Source organism: Rhinopithecus bieti, unplaced genomic scaffold (assembly GCF_001698545.2).
Source record: "Rhinopithecus bieti isolate Rb0 unplaced genomic scaffold, ASM169854v2 scaffold_44986, whole genome shotgun sequence".
NCBI classification, from domain to species: Eukaryota; Metazoa; Chordata; class Mammalia; order Primates; family Cercopithecidae; genus Rhinopithecus; species Rhinopithecus bieti.
In genome coordinates, this window is record NW_016817961.1 from 14,776 (window position 1) to 21,407 (window position 6,632).

Genomic DNA, 6,632 nt, shown 5'->3' on the forward strand with positions numbered 1-6,632 from the left:
CAGGCTGGAATGCAGTGGTGCAATCACATCTCACTGCCACCTCAACCTCCTGGGCTTAGGCAATCCTCTCACCTCAGCCTCATGAGTAGTTGTGACTACAGACACATACCACCACCACGCTTGGCTAATTTTTTTTTTTTATTTTTAATAGAGACAAAGTCTCACTATGTTGCACAGGCTGATCTTGAACTCCTGGGCTCAAGCAATCCTCCTGCCTCGGCCTCTTGAAGTGCTGGGATTATAGGCGTGAGTCATTGTGCCTGGCCAAGAATAGACTTTTAAAGATGTAAAGGAAGTGGAGATTTCTCAGAACAAGCCAGAGCAAAGACTATCATATTTCCTTTTTTAACAGGTCCCTAAACTGCCAGATCACAGAGCTGCATTTGATAGTCTGTTGGCAAACTGGGCCGGCCTTTTACAATCTGTGGCATATTATTCCTGTGACTAAAGAGGAAAATATGGGTTAGATAATAGTACAATTAAAGGGAAATTGAACTTTTTAAAATGACTGGAGCGAACCTTTGCCATTATACTTGTCCACTCAGCATGCAATCCCCCATCTTATTTAGGAAGAATTTTCCAGTGTATGTAGTACTTGAGGGCGGCAATGCCCTAGCTCCCACCATGGAGGCAGAAAGGGGAAGATTCATTCCTCCCCTACCTGGCAGCTAGGGCTCGAGCATGTGAATTGGCTCAGTCATTCCCACTGAAGACTCTGAATTCTTAGGAGCGATGCTAAGAGGCAGGAGTGGTGTAGAAATTATTCATGGAGGCAGCAGCAGCATGAACGGTCCTGTAGCAGTGGTGTTAATCATGGGCAGTGGTGGCCATGGCAGAGTAGTGTTATAATTGACTGTTTTCATAGTCAAAAACGTTGTTGCAGAAGACATTGATGAAAGTATAATATTTGAAATTACGGAGATGATGGTCCTGCTCTATTCTGCTGCTTAGACCCTGGCTGCAATGCTGCATTCAGTTACGGACCCTACTAAATGCCCAGGGAGTCAAAGCCCAATCAAAGAATAATAATCAGGATAGGGAAGGAACTCAACAAGGAAGCATGAAGAACAATGGAAATGGAGCTGGGCATGGTGGTATGTGCCTAGAATCCCAGCTACTCAGACGGCTGAGGTGGGAGGGTCACTTGAGCCCGGAGTTCAAGACCAGGCTGGGCAACATAGTGAGACCCCCATCTCTTTTAAAAAAAAGGTAGAATTGATAGGTAGCCTGGTGAGGAGTTGTCTTCAGCTTGGGAGAAGGTACATGGCTGATCTCTTTAAATAGCAGAAAGACCATCACGTGGAAAATGATTCAGTTTATTCTCTGGCTCTGAGGAACAGACTTGATATTACTGACGAAGTTATAGACATGAATTTTAGCTTAATGCAGATGTTCCTTTACTCACAATGGGCTTCATCCCAATAAACTCATCGTAAGTTGAAAATATTGTAAGCCGAAAATGCACTTAACATATCTAAGCTCCCAAAGATCACAGTTTAGCCTAGCCTTCCTTAAATATTCTCAGAACATTTACATTAACCTATAGTTGGGCAAAAGCATCTAACACAAAGCCTATTTTAAAAACAAAAGGTTGGCCTTCATATGTTGCTAGCCTGGGAAAAGATCAAAATTCAAAATTTGAAATACAGTTTCTACTGAATGCATATTGCTTTTGCACCACTGTAAAATCAAAAAGTCGTAAGTCTAACAGCAAGTCAGGGACTGTCTGTATAAGAAGGCTTAATAGTTGGGTCAGTGATAGCCACAAGGGAGCAGGCTGCCTCATGACATAGTGAGCTCCCTGTCGCTGGAGGCGTGCACACAAAGCCAGGAGACCTCTCAGAGAGTGTATGGTGTGTGGAAACCCTCACTGGATGAAGTTAGGGTTGATGTCCTTTCATATTCTCTCCAATGCTGAAATCTGATGAAGTCCATAGTGCAGGTTGGGAAGAGCAGGAAACTGGAGGAAAAGAGACCAGAGATATTACAAATTGTGAATTGTTCTGGAGCACAATTCCCAACCACCATTCTAGCTCCAGAAAAAGAAAAAGTCATGGAGGGTTGCATTGTTCTAATTCTTTACCACTCCCTATATCCAGTCCCTTTGCCATGTAAGTTTGAAGTTTCTCCCACTAGAGGCAGAAGATGATAATGGTGGGTTGGCCAACTTGTTTTGGCTGATAGAATGTGAGTGGAAGTGACCACTCCAACCACAGGCCTTATGAGATATTGGGGCTTTTTGCTCACCCATCTTGTGCCATGTGAAAAACATGCACTTGGTGGGCATCACAGAAGACATAGAGACACATGGCATAGACTAACCTAGCCAACCTACAGAGCTACTACATCCTTAATCAGAGCTGTCCCAGCCAATCCATGGGCACCTGAGAGAGAAATACATGCTTTATTATTGTATAGCACTTCAATTTGGTGGTTATTTGCTAAGCAGCATTATTATGGCAATAACTGATTAGCAATTAGTTATGGGATATTCCAACAATTTTAAGATACAGCAATTGAAGGCAGTTACCAGGCTTCTGTTGGCCTTTCTAGGATCTGAGAAAGCAGCACTTGGGGCAAATAACCCATCCCAACAGACTGTAGATGTATCCTGTCTACAGTCTAGATATATATGTTGGGTATAGATGTTGCTGCAAATGGATGACCAAAGTCACTGAGCAGGGCCTGGACCCAGTGCTATGGCACCTTTGTACAGGCTGGGATAAAGGGGTGAGAGGAGGAAGCAGATCCACTTCGGGTCATGAGAATTAGTTGAGCACTCAGAACAAAATATAGATGGCAATACCATCCTGACAGGCAGTTTATTTGTGTTGTGATGGATTAAAAATGGCCACAAATTCTTTCCTACATCTCTTATCAATATGTGGAGTCTATTTCCTCTCCCCTTGAATCTAGGTTGGTGCTGTGACTTATGCAGACCAACAGAATGTAGCTATGTGTCACTGTATAACTTCTGAGGCTTGGCCTCAGAAGTTGTGCCTGGGCACAATGGCTCACGCCTGTAATCCCAGCACGTTGGGAGGCCGAGGCGGGTAGAAAACTTGACCCCAGGAGTTTGAGACCAGCCTGGGCAACATGGCAAAACCCCATATCTACTAAAAATACAAAAATTAGCTGGACATGGTGGCGCACACCTGTAGTAGCAACTAGTCGGGAGGCTGAGTTGGGAGGATCACCTGAGCCCAAGAGGTGGAGGCTGCAGTGAGCCGAGATCACACACCACTGCACTCCAGCCTGGGCAACACAGCGAGACCCTGTCTCAAAAAAGCAACAACAAAAAAGTATTCTGTTCTCTCCTATGCATTCAGAATGCTCCTTCTGAAAACCCAGCTGCAAAGCTGTGAAGAGACCCAACCAACTCTGTGGGGGCCCACCTGGAGGAGAAGTGAGACACCTGGCTAACAGTTCCAGCTGAGCTCCCAGTTGGCAACTAGCACCAACTTTCAGCCATGTGGGTGAGGTCATTTGTACCTCCAGACTTTCTACCACCCCAGCCAACACTCTGTGAAGCAGAAAACCACTGGGTTAATGGGTAACGCACATAATTGTAAGAAATAATAAATTGTTGTTTTAAGAGATTCATTTTGAGTAGTTTTTTGTTTTGTTTTGTTTTGCATAGCAATAAATCAGGCATTGGCAAACTTTCCGTAAAAGATCAGATAGTCAATATTTTAGGTTTTGCAGGCCAGATGATCTCTGTTGCTACTAAACTTTGCCATCACAGTATGAAAACAACCATAGAAAATACACAAACAAAAGAACATGGCTGAGTTCTAAAGCATTTTCACTTACCAAAACAGATGGTGGGCTAGGTTTGGCCATGCAAACTAGTTTCCCAACCCCTGCAATAGATAATTAAAACAAATTAACACCCAGAAGTGGGGAGCTTCCATAACAAAAAACTAAAACATATAACATTGACTTTGGAATCAGGAAGCTTCACAGTCCTGAAGTGTGGGAAGGAGGATGACAGCACAGTGAGGAAGTTGTTGGGAGGTTATTCAGGACCTAAGTGACATAGTGGTAACATAGTAACACAGATAAAATAATTGAACTTGCCACCTTGGTATGGAGATTTCTAGGCAAAATGTTCAAAACGCTAACTTACTCACTTTAGCTGCCTGTGAAGAAGTACAGGAAGAAGAAACTACTTTGTTTCAAGCAAAATTTTGAGAAACTATAGAGGGTCCAGGGCATTATCTACAGCCAGAAAAAAAAAATGCTCAAAGTAAATTAAAACCTAGAGGGAATATTAATTCCAAGACCTTCCCTGTAAAATGGGGACTTAAGGTCAAGGATGTGGCTGTAAGACTTTTGTTGTTTGTCAAATGTTATATTAGTTATTTTTTGTACTCTATTAGTATATTATTGGCATATACTAATATCTGGGTAGCAATTTAAAAAGAAATTTAGATTTAGGGGTACAGGTTCAGGTTTGTTATATGAATATATTGCATGATGCTGAGGTTTGGGCTTCTATTGATCCTATCACCCAGTAGGTAGTACCCGATAGGTAGTTTTTCAACTCTTGTCCCCCCACCTCTGTTGGAGTCCCCAGAGTCTATTGTTCCCACCTTTGTGTCAAGTGTACTCAATGTTTAGCTCCCACTTATCGGTGAGAACATGTGGTATTTGGTTTTCTGTTCCTGCAATAATTTGCTTAGGATAACGGCCTCCAGCTGCATCCATATTGCTGCAAAGGACATAATTTTGTTCTTTTTTATGGTTGTAAGACTGTTGAGATCTCAGAAAGACTTAAAACAGTGCCTCCTAAACCTCTTATGTAGATTAAAGTGCTTCTAAGAGTCTTAAAGGTTTGGTCCACAGCACTAATTCACAGCCTAAAGGAGGGAAGGGCTTTTCTTGAGATTTGGGGGTATGGTTTGATTAAAAATAAAATTCATGGAAAGTTCAGTTTTTTCCCCTACAAGAATTGTACCAGTGTAAGCAGTAGTGGCTTGAGCTAAAACAGACAAAGATAGTTCAACATGAAAAGAGCACACCGGGTACCCAGTGAAGCATCTTGAACAAGTTATCGACTGTGAACAAAGCCTATTTCTTTTGGAAAAGGAGGAATGACTCAAGGGTAAAGATAAGAGCCACAGAGAATCACATTCCCTGCCCCTGGAGCAGGTGGAGTTGGTGACAAGTGCATGATTCTCAGATTTGCTAATGACTGCTATGTGCCTCTTATTAATCTCCTATTCTAAATGGGAGTGTCTATTGCGGTTTTCTTGTCCTTGTATTTCCATTATATGTTAGATGTGTGGGGGAAAAGTTACTTAAGGAGAAGTTGCAAGTTTAGTACAAATAATTTTTTTAGACTACAGTCACATACCGCTTAATCATGGGGATTTTTTCTGAGAAATGTGTTAGTCAATTTTGTTATTGTGCAAACATCATAGAGTGAGCCTAAATCTAGATAGTACAGCCCACTATACATCTAGGTTATATGGTACGGCCTATTGCTCCTAGGCTACAAACCTGTACAGCATGTTACTGTACTGAACACTGTAGGCAACTGTAACACAATGGTAAGTGTGTAACTAAACATATCTAAACATAGAAAAGGTACAGTAATAATACAGTGTAAAATATAAAAAATAGTATACCTGTACAGGGCAGCTTTATTATCATCTTATGGACCCATCATCCTATATGCTGTCCATTGTTGACTGAAATGTTATGTGGCACATGATGGTATTTGAGAGTAAATTTCTGATATGATGCCCTATTACTCCAAAACCCTTTTGTGTATATTTCCAGTGTAACCACAATATAATAATCAAAACAGGAAGTTAACATGGCTACATTATTGTCATTTTATCCTTAGTCCCCATCCCAGTTTCACTGGTCATCCCAATAACATTCTTTTTTTAACCTAATTTTTATTTTTTAGTGACAGGGTCTTACTGTCATCCAGGCTGGAGTACAGTGGGCTTGATCATAGCTTACTGTAACTTCAAACTCCTGTGCTCAAATGATCTCCCTGCCTCAGCCTTCCGAGTAGTTAGGACTACAGGTATGCACCACCATGTCTAGACCATTTTTAAAATTTTTCGTAGAGACAGGGGTCTTGCTATGTTACCCAGGCTAGTTTCAAACTTCTGGCCTCAAGCGATGTTCCTGCCCTGGCCTCCCAAAGAGCTGGGATTATAGGCATGAGGCATGAACCACACTAGGACTCTAATTATATACATGAGAAATTTACTCTCAAATACCATCATGTGCCACATAACATTTCAGTCAACAATGGACAGCATATAGGATGATGGGTCCATAAGATTATAAATTTTTTTTTTTTTAGACAGAGTCTTGCTCCGTCGCCCAGGCTGGAGTGCAGTGGCATGATCTTGGCTCAATGCAACCTCCACCTCCCAGGTTCAAGTGATTCTCCTGCCTCAGCTTCCCAAGTAGCTGGGATTACAGGTGCACACCACCACACCCAGCTAATTTTTGTATTTTTACTAGAGATGGGGTTTCACCACATTGGTCAGGCTGGTCTTGCACTCCTAGCCTCAAGTGGTCTGCCTGTCTTGGCCTCCCAAAGTGTTGGGATTACAGGCATGAGCCACTGCTCCTGGCCCCCAATTTTATATATATATATATTT

General features: G+C 42.1%; 1 long non-coding RNA gene across 3 annotated transcripts in view; it reads right to left on the minus strand.

Moving 5' to 3' along the window:
• Positions 1–209: 209 nt before the first annotated feature.
• The window catches only part of LOC108518248 (uncharacterized), a 14,307-nt gene continuing 7,884 nt past the window's right edge, over positions 210–6,632 (minus strand). For 2 of the 3 annotated variants that reach the window (XR_001882326.1, XR_001882324.1), the window contains exons 2-3: positions 3,814–3,863; positions 210–1,960 (exon numbers count right to left, since the gene is read on the minus strand). This is a non-coding gene — a long non-coding RNA (uncharacterized LOC108518248). The remainder of the gene's footprint in view (positions 1,961–3,813; positions 3,864–6,632) is intronic. The other variant, XR_001882325.1, reaches the window with a different exon arrangement.